This window comes from Hyla sarda, chromosome 8 (genome assembly GCF_029499605.1).
Source record: "Hyla sarda isolate aHylSar1 chromosome 8, aHylSar1.hap1, whole genome shotgun sequence".
In the NCBI taxonomy this organism is placed as follows: Eukaryota; Metazoa; Chordata; class Amphibia; order Anura; family Hylidae; genus Hyla; species Hyla sarda.
This window is the reverse complement of record NC_079196.1, coordinates 37,694,865-37,707,263: the sequence shown is the minus strand read 5'-3', so window position 1 is coordinate 37,707,263 and position 12,399 is coordinate 37,694,865. Positions and strand designations below refer to the sequence as shown.

General features: G+C 42.6%; 1 long non-coding RNA gene across 4 annotated transcripts in view; it reads left to right on the top strand.

Annotated features, from left to right (window-relative positions):
- The first annotated feature begins 4,845 nt into the window (after nt 1-4,845).
- The window catches only part of LOC130285254 (uncharacterized), a 163,546-nt gene continuing 155,992 nt past the window's right edge, over nt 4,846-12,399 (top strand). For all 4 annotated transcript variants that reach the window (XR_008847311.1, XR_008847313.1, XR_008847314.1 and 1 more), the window contains exon 1: nt 4,846-4,953. This is a non-coding gene — a long non-coding RNA (uncharacterized LOC130285254). The remainder of the gene's footprint in view (nt 4,954-12,399) is intronic.

Here is a 12,399-nt window from a genome sequence, read left to right as displayed (position 1 = left end):
TTAAATATTATACGATTTCCTACGCACCTAGTGTCAGACTATTGCGTCAGGATTCTCCAATAGGCAGACACTTTAACACGCAAACCTCCAGCCAATAAGATCCAGTGAAAGTGAATGTTATTTAATGGTGACTTTGGATCCATCTATTTCTTATGGGATTATTCACAAATAATTTACCCAAACTTTTTTGATATAGATTAAAGATGAGTGAAACAAACCTGTAAAAACCAAGTTTGGTCAGAACTCTTGTTTCCTCCAGACATGATGCTGCCCCCACCATACTTCACTGTAGGGATGGTATTGGGCAGGTGATGGGCAGTACCTGGTTTCCTCCAGACATGATGCTGCCCCCGCCATGATCACTGTAAGGATGGCGTTGGCAGGTTATGGTCAGTGCCTTGTTTCCTCCAGACATGATGCTGCCCCCACCATGATCACTGTAGGAATGGTATTGGGCAGGTGATGGGCTGTGCCTGGTTTCTTCCAGATATGATGCTGCCCCACCATACTTTATTGTAGGGATGGTATTGGCAGGTGATGGGCAGTGCCTGGTTTCCTCCAGACATGATGCTTAGAATTAAAAATGTCAATATTGGTTTCATTAAACAAAAATTGAAGTGTCTTTTGGCAAACTCCAGGTGGCTTTCATGTATCTTTTTAAATAAATTTACAAAAATGGCTAAAATTTGGTTTTCATAAACTCATTACAATGACCCCTACACATACAATGGCCCTGACAATGGTTTCAACATACGATGGGCTCTGAGAGTGCATCATATATTGAATATCACATCACTTTACGATGCATCTGAAAGTCGGGGCCATCCTGGAAAATGGTTCTCCGGGGGCGCTGACTGCTGCAGCTGTTTGATCTGCCCCATACGCTGCGCTGGTACTCACCTCACACTGACTGTCTCCACTACACTGACTGGTCACCAACCCTCTATGGAGCAGATCTGCCACTGCTGGAAGTGAGGGACGTAAAGGGCCAACACAGTGATCCCGCAGGTGGGCAACAAGTGACCTCAATACACATGGGAAAGCTGCCTTCTTACCCGCCGCTACAACCTTGCTTTCAGACACCAACAAGAGAGTCGTGAGGCAAGAGCGCCCTCTAAGTCGCAGGGGCAGTTCTACTTGGCGGAGGCAACAGTTGCCTTGAAGAGGAGTCAGAGGAGGGAGTGGGTAGCAGCACATTGTACAGCGCAATCGTATTCGACCCATGGAGGCTGAGAGCTGCACCTGCGTGCACAGAGCCCCAGCACAGGCAGCAACGAGTAGAACAATATGGACATGAGCTCGGAGAAGGGTGAGACTCTGCGCCCGCGGAAGAGGAGGCCGAAGGGAAAGAAGGAGAAGGCTCGGAAAAAGTGACTAGCTGTCAAAAGGGGCTGTGGGGTCGGCATGCCTGCAGGGCACAGCCAGCAACTTCAGGGATGAGGATGATGAGGATGCTGCTGTCATTGTTTACCCCTGTTCACTGGTATCTATTTATATACTATATGTACATTGTATATATTTTGCGAGTTCCGGAACCAATTACCAGGTTTCCATAGAGTTATGGTTTCAACATACAATATTCATCCAGGAACAAATTAAAGGGGTACTCCAGTGGAAAACATTTTTTTTTTATGAACTGATGCCAGAAAGTTAAACAGATTTGTATATTACTTCTATTAAAACATTTTTAATCCTTTCTGTACTTTTTAGCAGCTATTTGCTACAGAGGAAAATCTTTATTTTTGGAATTTCTTTTTTATGTTGTCCACAGTGCTCTCTGTTGACACCTGATGCCCGTGTCAGGAACTATCCAGAGCAGGAGAAAATCCCCATAGCAAACCTATGCTGCTCTGGACAGTTCCTCACACGGACACAGGTGTCAGCAGAGAGCACTATGGACAAGACAAAAAATAAATTCAAAAAGTAAAGAATTTCCTCTGTAGCATACAGCTGCTAATAAGTACTAAAAGGATTAAGTTTTTTTTTAATAGAAATAATTTACAAATCTGTTTAACTTTCTGGCACCAGTTCATTTAAAAAAAAAAGTTTTTCACCGGAGTACCCCTTTAATATTGTATGTTGAGGAAACACTGTATGGGATATTGTGTGCAGACTGATTTTCATTTTTTTATTGTAGCACAAGGTCGTAACATAATAAAAAGTGAAAAAGTCTGAAAGACTTCATAATGCATTGTAGATATGAGATTAGATAAATAAATAAGTAAATAAATAGATATATTGAGATAAGACAGATAAGATCTAAAATATAGATAGATAAATTAAGAATTACTAAATAGATGGTAATATAATGAAAGATGAGTAGATAGATAGATAGATAGATAGATAATAGATAGATAGATAATAGAGAGATAGATATGAGATAGATAGATATGAGATAGATAGATAGATAGATAGATATGAGATAGATAGATAGATAGATATGAGATAGATAGATGTGAGATAGATAGATGTGAGATAGATAGATATGAGATAGATAGATATGAGATAGATAGATATGAGATAGATAGATATGAGATAGATAGATAAATAGATATGAGATAGATAGATATGATATAGATAGATAGATATGAGATAGATAGATGTGAGATAGATAGATAAAGATAGATATGAGATAGATAGATAGATAGATAGATATGAGATAGATAGATAGATAGATAGATGTGAGATAGATAGATAGATAGATAGATAGATAGATGTGAGATAGATAGATATATAGATATGAGATAGATAGATATGAGATAGATATATAGATATGAGATAGATAGATAGATATGAGATAGATAGATAGATGGATAGATATTATATAGATAGATAGATATGAGATAGATAGATATGAGATAGATAGATATGAGATAGATAGATATGATATAGATAGATAGATATGAGATAGATAGATAGATAGATAGATAGATAGATGGATAGATATTAGATAGATAGATAGATATTCTGTCTATCTTTCTATTATTATATTTCTTTTTGTCTTTCTCTTTAATAGATATTTCTAGATGTAAAAAAAAAATCCCCATATACACAAATAAAAAGAACATTGATATACTTGATCTTGGCCCAGGCTGAATGATAAACGCTCCCCAAATAATTCCATATACATTGACTTGTTAGGGGGGGGGAGGAAGGGAGGAGATTGCATGAAGTTTTATGATCTAACGGCACATAACACAGGTAATTACATCTCCTTATACTAAGGAAGGAACAATTACGGTACCAGCTAAAGGATGACGGCCAAAATACATCATACCAACCTGTCAGATAAAGAGGAATATAGCAAAAAAATAATAATAATAATAATTAAAAAGACAATACATTTGGAGTATAAATAAAACGCCGAAACCTAAGACTTTTTTATTTTTATTTATTTTTTTCGTGGCAATGAACAGGCAGCAGAAAACCCGAATCTTTTCTTTCACGCCGGAGAGGAAAAAAAAAAAAAGAAAAAAGGAAAAGAAAGGAGATTTCAGATTTGCAGATCTGATAATGAGGCAGTTAATGGCATAAATGATACCTCAAGATTCTCACTAAACCATTCAGGTCCTACAATTTAATCTGTAATAAATACCCTTGCATCATTGCGAGATGGCTGCTCATAATGGCAAATGAAATATGCTGGTATGATAGGTACTATAAATCTGGATTTTCCTATGGTTCCCTCAGGCTAGAACAATATGTAACCATAGTGCGCACTGTCAGGATGAGGAGATCTCTGAGCCATCATAAAATCTAAATGGGGACTAATTAAGAAGGCCTTCCCTTCCAGAGTTACTATTTCTATTGACATTTCTCATGCATGAGCCCCTCCATAACACCATAAGTCACTAAGATAAGAACTCCCTAGATTATATGGGGAAAGACTTTAATGGAGAAGTTGAACTCAAAGGCGATGCATAAATTTTCCTTTTGATACTACACGAAGTCTTTGTTCAGTACTTTCTTTACAAACTTTCATTCTGGACATTAAGTGGCGTTTTTTTTTGTTTTTTTTTTTTTGTTCCCGAAACACTTCCTATTATTTTCATTTGGACTTTTATTGAAGTAGGAAAATTGCGTGTGTAAGGGAGCAGAACGTTGATCTCTCAAATTCCAGGCTCCTAAATTGGAAGTTTTTTTTTTTTTTTTTTTTTCCTTTTCGGGTTCAGATACATCAAGGAGGAAGTGTCATTAAAAATATGTTTTGGCATCAATTATTTTAGGAATAAGAAAAATATTATTCAACGTGAAGTTGACTGTTGTATCGGGATTTTAATACGGTGGTCCCTCAAGTTACAATATTAATCGGTTCCGGGACGGCCATTGTATGTTGGGGACCATTGTATGTTGAGACCAGAACTCTAGGGAAACCTGCTAATTGCTTCTGAAGCCACCAAAATGTCATCCAAAATTAGGAAAAAGGTGAGGATTAAGGAAAAATAAGTAGATAACTAATAGAGATAAAGCAAATCCTTAGATATAAAAGTAATAAAGATTTTCTGGGAGCTGTAATCGCTGTCTATGTCAGTGTTTCCCAACCAGGGTGCCTCCAGCTGTTGCAAAACTACAACTCCCAGCAGGCCCGGACAGCCGTTGGCTGTCCGGGCCTGCTGGGAGTTGTAGTTTTGCAACAGCTGGAGGCACCCTGGTTGGGAAACAATGGTTTATGTAGGGGACAGGAGCTTCTTCAGGGTCCTGTACAGTACACACAGAGGGAAATTTATCAAAACCTGTGCAAAGGAAATGTTGCCCAGTTGCCCATAGCAACCAATCAGATCGCTTCTTTCATTTTGCAGAGGCCTTGTTAAAAATGAAAGAAGCAATCTGATTGGTTGCTATGGGCAACTCGGCAACTTTTCCTTTGCACAGGTTTTGATAAATCTCCCCCACTGTGTCCCAAATGGAGTCGCCCTTACTTGGTGTCCAAAGGAGCAGCTAACCCTGGTACAGGTAAGGAGTAGTACAGAACTTGTAGTTCCTCCCAGTACTGTAGGGGGCGCTACCAGACAGCCATACAGTGTTTGTACTTCAGTAATAGAGGTGATTTACCAGTAAAATGCCAATTCTGATTGGTCAGTTCCTCCAGTTGTGACACGTTTCACAGATCTGGACTGTCTGTACATTGTATGTTGAGTCTGGTTTCAAGTTACAATGGTCCAGAAAAAAACATTGTATGTTGAAACTATTGTATGTTGAGACTAGAGATGAGCGAACTTACAGTAAATTCGCTTCGTCACGAACTTCTCGGCTCGGCAGTTGATTACTTTTCCGGCATAAATTAGTTCAGCTTTCCGGTGCTCCGGTGGGCTGGAAAAGGTGGATACAGTCCTAGGAAAGAGTCTCCTAGGACTGTATCCACCTTTTCCAGCCCACCGGAGCACCTGAAGGCTGAACTAATTTACGCAGGATAAGTCATCAACTGCCGAGAAGTTCGTGACGAATCGAATTTACTGTAAGTTCGCTCATCTCTAGTTGAGACCATTGTAAGTTGAGGGATTACTGTTTTACATTAGTGATTTCATGAAAGTAACCCCTTTCTCTATAGGCTTTTATTAGGGACCACATGGACTTCACAGATGGTGGTCTTCTGATGAGGACTGCCAATGTTAGCAACGTTGTTATAGTACATGGGTAGCCATCTATCTATAGGGCCACCACGTAATACAAATTTTTCCAAATGTCGTGAGGCAACCCCTTTAACCCCTTGGGGACCGAGCCCATTTTGACCCTAAGGACCAGAGGATTTTTTGCAATTCTGACCACTGTCACTTTAAGCATTAATAACTCTGGGATGCTTTTACTTATAAATTTGATTCAGAGATGGGTTTTTTTTCGTGACACATTCTACTTTATGTTAGTGGTAAATTTTTGTCGATACCTGCATCATTTCTTGGTGAAAAATTCCAAAATTTCATGAAAAATTTGGAAATTTAGCATTTTTATAATTTTGAAGCTCTCTGCTTGTAAAGGAAAATAGACATCCCAAATAAATTATATATTGATTCACATATACAAATATGTCTATTTTATGTTGGCATCATTAAGTTGACATGTTTTTACTTTTTGAAGACATCAGAGGGCTTCAAAGTATGGAAGCAATTTTCCAAGTAAATTTCAATTCTGAATTTTTCAGGGACCAGTTCAGTTTTGAAGGGAATTTGAGGGTCTTTATGTTAGAAATACCCCATAACGGACCCGATTATGAAAACTGCACCCCTCAAAGTATTCAAAATTTCATTCAGAAAGTTTGTTAACCCTTTAGGTGTTTCACAGGAATAGCAGCAAAGTGAAGGAGAAAATTCTAAATCTTCATTTTTTACACTAAAATGTTCTTGTAGACCCATATTTTTTACTTTTACAAGGGGTAAAGGGAGAAAAAAATGTGTAACCCAATTTCTCTCGTGTAAGGAAATACCTCATATGTGGATGGTAAAGTGCTTTGTGGGCGCACTAGAGGGCTCAGAAGGGAAGGAGCGACAATGGGATTTTGGAGAGCAAATTTTGCTGAAATGGTTTTTGGGGGGCATGTAGCATTTAGGAAGCCCGTATGGTGCCAGAACAGCAAAAAACACCTCACATGGCACACTATTTGGGAAAGTACACCCCTCAAGGAACGTAACAAGGGGTACAGTGAGCATTTACACCCCACTGGCGTTTGACAGATCTTTGTAACAGTGGGCTGTGCAAATGAAAAATTAAATTTTTCATTTTCACAGACCACTGTTTCAAAAATCTGTCAGTCACATGTGGGGTGTTAAGGGTCACTATACCCCTTGTGAGGGGTGTTACCTTGAAATAAGACAGGGCTCCGAAATGAGAGCGCGCCATGCGCATTTGAGGACTAATTTAGGGATTTTCACAGAAATGTACCCGGATGCAAGCATTTCAATTGCCTCCTCCACCAAAAGTACTGTATGTCAGTTTTCCCCAAACAGGGTGCCTCCAGCTGTTGCAAAACTCACCACATGCCTGGACAGTCAATGGCTGTCCGGCAATACTGGGAGTTGTTACTTTGCAACAGCAGAAGGCTCCGTTTTGGAAAAACTAACGTACAAGAAATTTTTAATTTTTATTGGGGGGGGGGGGCACAGTGTATGGGTGTAGCATATATGTAGTGTTTTACTCTTTATTTAGGGTCAGCGTAGTGTAGTGTGTTTAGGGTACATTCACATGGGCCGGGGTTTACAGTGAGTGTTTTACAGTGAGTGGGTTTTGAAGTGGGAAACTTGCTGTAAATCCCCGCCCATGTGAATGAAAGACTGTGCATGCTGGGAGTTGTAGTTATGCAACAGCTAGAGGCACACTGGTTGGGATTGGGAAACACTGAGTTAGGTAACAGAATACCACAGTGTTTCCGCACCACTGTCTGTTTCCTAACTCAGCGTTTGCCAACCAATGTGCCTCCAACTGTTGCAAAACTACAACTCCAGCATGCATGGTCTGTCAGTGCATGCTAGGAGTTATAGTCAGGGCCGGCCTTAGGGGTGTGCGAGCTGTGCGGCCGCACAGGGCGCCATAGCAACAGGGGCGCCGGGCGGCCGACACAGCTCGCACCAAGTATATATAATTTGTATTGCCCGACGCCCGGGATTTAGCCCTGCTTCGTGCAAGCAGCGCTAAATGCCGGTGTAATGAAGAATACTGTGCCCTGTAGCGGAATGTGACCCTCCGCACAGGGACACAGTTTTCTGCTTTGCAGGCCGCTCCCTCTCATTCCATTCCCACTACCCTCACTCAACTGTGTCCCTATGCGGAGGGTCACATTCCGCTTCAGGGCACAGTTTTCTTCATTACACCAGAAGGCTTCACTTACCCCACCCTCCTCCGCATCTCTGGTTGGCTGGCGGCCGGAGTTTGAAGAGGGACGTCGCACATGTGACGTACCTCCGCAGACCCGCACAGGACGTCAGTGACGTCACTCGTCAGGGCGCCGCCGGAGAGAAGAGATGCGCAGCGCAGGTCAGGTAAGGTTGTCTATGTGTATATGTGCATGTGTGGGTGTCTGTCTGTCCGCATGTGTGGTTGTCTGCCTGTGTGTGTGTGCATGTGTGGTTGCCTGTGTGTGTGTGCATGTGTGGTTGTCTGTGTGTGTGCATGTGTGGTTGCCTGTGTGTGTGTGTGTGTGAGTCGGTGGGGGAAGGGGGGGGGGGAATGGGGGAACGACAATGCTACAGAATTTGGGGAACCTGCTACTACCTAATGTGGGGAAACTGCTTCTTCCTAATGTGGGGCTATACTGCACCTAATGTGGGGAGCTATACTGCACCTAATGTGGGGAGCTATACTGCACCTAATGTGGGGAGTTATACTGCACCTAATGTGGGGAGCTATACTGCCAACCTAATGTGGGGGAACTATACTGCACCTAATGTGGGGGAACTATACTGCACCTAATGTGGGGGAACTATACTGCACCTAATGTGGGGAGCTATACTGCCAACCTAATGTGGGGGAACTATACTGCACCTAATGTGGGGAACTATACTGCACCTAATGTTGGGAACTATACTGCACCTAATGTGGAGAACTATACTGCACCTAATGTGGGGAGCTATACTGCACCTAATGTGGGGGAACTGTACTGCACCTAATGTGGGGGAAGTATACTGCATCTGATTAAGGGGGACATGGGACTGATTAAGGGGGCAGGGGAATGATTAAATATTAAAAAAAATATTTGTTACAAAGATTTTTTTCCTCTTTGTGTATGTTTATGGGGTAATGGGGGGGGGGGGGCACCACAAGGTAAGCTCGCACAGGGCGCATGAACACCTAACACACGTGTTGGGAAACACTGAGTTAGGAAACAGACAATGTTTCCCAACCAGTGTGCCTCCAGTTGTTGCAATACTACAACTCCCAGCATGCCCAGACAGCCAAAGAGCATGTTGGGAGTTGTAGTTATGCAACAACTGGAGTAGAACAATTTGGAGCCCTCCAGATGTTGCAAGACTTCAACTCCAAGCATGCCCAAACTCCCCACGCATGCTGGGAGTTGTAGTTCGGCAACATCTGAAGGAGGGGATAGGAGGAGGTGGCACCCCTGCCACCTTGCTCCTATACTTTAGGATGATCAGGGCTGTCTCTGACAGCTCCGATCATCCCTATTTTCCGGGCTATTGGGTCATCAGAGACCCGATCAGCCCGAAATCGTCACGAATCGCCGATCTGAATTGATCGGTGATTTGAGGCGATCGCCGACATTGGGGGGTCTCAGGACCCCCAGGCATTTGCACGGAATGCCTGCTGAATGATTTCAGCAGACATCCCATTCCGATCCCCATCCGGCTAGCGGTGGGGATCGAAATTCCCATGGGTGTACAGGTACGCCCTTGGTCTTTAAGTACCAGGACGCAAGGGTGTATCCATACGCCCATGGTCCCCAACAGGTTAACCTACATAATTCCATAATTTTTTGGTGACAAGTTATGGTGACTGCAACACAGTGATTTTTGGTGATGCATACCTTGTCACGGCCAAAATTACCATGTAGCCCCATGTAGCCTCCACTGCCCCAACATGCGGAACATTTTGTTCCGAATGCTGGGTGCGGGTTGCGGGGGTCGTGATATCATGGTCACAGTCCTCCTGACATTACGCCACACCCCCTCAATGCAAGTCTATGGGAGGGTGTGTGGCAAATGAAGGGGTGTGACATCACGACCCCCACAGCCCGCACCCAGAGTTCAGAACAAAATGCTCTTCACGCTGGGGCAGTGGAGCACCCCTTTAAATGGCTTGCACCATCAGGACAACCCACATGTATAAATGTGAACCCACTGGTGATCACCTGTTATTGAAAAGTGAAACCACATGTGGTCTCTGCAGAGAAATATAGTACTGTCTGTTATTTATTTTATTTTTTTTTCCTTTATCTGTTTTCTTTACGTATTTTACTTTTTTTCCCTGTAACTTTTTTAATGGTTCTTCAATACCTTTCTGTTTTAGTAGCTTAAAGATTTTTTGGGACATTTATTGTCCTCTTTATATGTTTATTCATCCACATTGGTTTTCTCCTGTTCTTGATCCTTTTTTCCATGCGGTTTGTGCCTTTCACAGTCAGAATTTGAGATATTTTTTAATAGTCTCCCACTTAGTGTCTGTACTCTTATTTTTCAGGACATTCTCCCAATTTATAATGTGAAAGGGGTATTCCGGTGGAAAACATTATTTTTTTAAATCAACTGGTGCAAGAAAGTTAGGTTGCATGCACACTATGTTTCTTAAGATACGGGACCGTATACGGCTGGGGAGAGGGGGGCGGAGAGTCGAGGGCGGGGCAACCGCATGCTGCCGTATGCGGTCCCGTATCTAATGTACTTCAATGAGCGACCGGAGTGAAATGCTGCCTCCGGTCGGCTCCGTTTTGCCCCGTATACGGTTTCCCGACCGGACCTAGAAACGCTGTTGACTACGTTCGTAGGTCCAGTCGGGAAATCATATACGGGGCAAAACGGAGCCAATCGGAGGCAGCGTTTCACTCCGGTCGCTCATTGAAATACATTAGATATGGGACCGCATACGGCAGCGTGCGCTTGCCCCGCCCCCGACTCTCCGCCCCCCTCTCCCCAGCTGTATATGGTAATGTGCATGCACCCTTACACAGATTTGTAAATTACTTCTATTAAATATTTACCCTTCCAGTACTTTTAAGCAGCTGTATGCTACAGAGGAAATTATTTTCTTTTTTGAATTTCTTTTTTGTCTTGTCCACAGTGCTCTCTGCTGACACCTGATGCCCGTATCAGGAACTGTCCAGAGCAGCAGGTTTGGTCTGGGGATTTTCTCCTGCTCTGAAAGTTCCTGATACGGGCATCAGTTGTCAGCAGAGAGCACTGTGGACAAGACAAAAAATAAATTCAAAAAGAAAAGAATTTCCTCTGTAGCATACAGCTGCTAAAAAGTACTGGAAGGGTAAAGATTTTTTCATAGAAGTAATTTACAAATCTGTTTAACTTTCTGGAACCAGTTGATTTAAAAAATAAAAATTTTCCACCGGAGTATCCCTTTAACATTATAAATTGGGAGAATTTTAAGGACTTCTCTGAGCAGACCAAAGTTTGCCTTCCTAAAGTTCATTGTTCTTGTGGCTTCTCGAAGGTTTCCATATTGAAAGACGAGTTATAATATATTAAATTGTGATCACTATTTCCTAGGTGTCCTCCTAACTGCACGGGTCAGGTCTGTTGGTTAATATTAAGTCCAGTAGGGCGCCCCCTCTGATCGACTGGGACAAATAATTATCTTTAGCTATAGTCATAAACCTATTTCCTTTATGAGATTCGCAGGTCTCAGTCTCCCATTTTATATCAGGATAGTTAAAGTCCCCCCATTATTATCACTTCATTCCAATTTGCTTCCTTCTTTGTTTGCCTCAGTAATTGATCTTCTGCCTCTTCCATTATGTTTAGCGCCTTATAGCAAACCCCCATCCGTATGTTATTATTTTTATCTCCACATATTTCTACCTATAATGACTCCACATTATCGTTTCCCTCCCATATATCCACAGTGCGGCCTTCAGACTTGATTTCCCATAAACACAGACTCTTTCCATTTTGTCCGATCCTTCCTGAATAGACTATAACCCTGTATGTTGACCGCCCAGTCACAGCTATTGTCCAATCAAGTCTCTGCTATACCCACTATGTCATAATTTTCTTCAGACATTATTAAATCCAGTTGATCAGGTTTATTGATCAGACTTCTGGCATTAGTGAGCATGTTTTTTTCCTATGAAACCTATCCCTATTAACTATTCTAACCCCTCCCTCTGCTCCACCCCAGGTACATAAATAGGTCTTTAGGTCCCAGTTCTCTAGCTTCAATGTCTTCTACTTTTGTGATTTCCTGCTCCCCCAGTCCCCCTAGTTTAAACACTCCTCCACCCTTCTGATCTTCTCACTGAGCACAGCTGCACCCTCCCCATTGAGGTGCAGCCCTTCCCTACTGTAGAACCTGTATCTAGCGGAAAAGTCAGCCCAGTTCTCCATGAACCCAAACCTCTTCTTCCTACACCAGTTTGTGATCCCTAATCTCCCTCTGCCTCTCTCGAGTGGCACGTGGTACTGGTAGTTTTTCAGAAAATATTGCCTTGGAGGTCCTTGCCTTAACGGCAATGTCTTACACTTAAAAACCACAGGGGCCCCCTGTAATCTCCTCTATGTTGCTCCGGCTTTCCCTGGGAGTGGCATCTTACAACCTCTGCACAAAGAAGGGGCCGCCATGCCCCCTCCATATATCTCTATGGGAGAGCCGTTAGGCTATCTTTGGGCTCTTCCATAGAGATATATGGAGGAAGTGTGGTGTCCCCCGCTTCGGGCGGGGGTCGTGATGCACTGCTCCCATGGAGAGCCAGGGCTCCATACAGGAAATCGTGGGAGCCTCAGTGCTCGG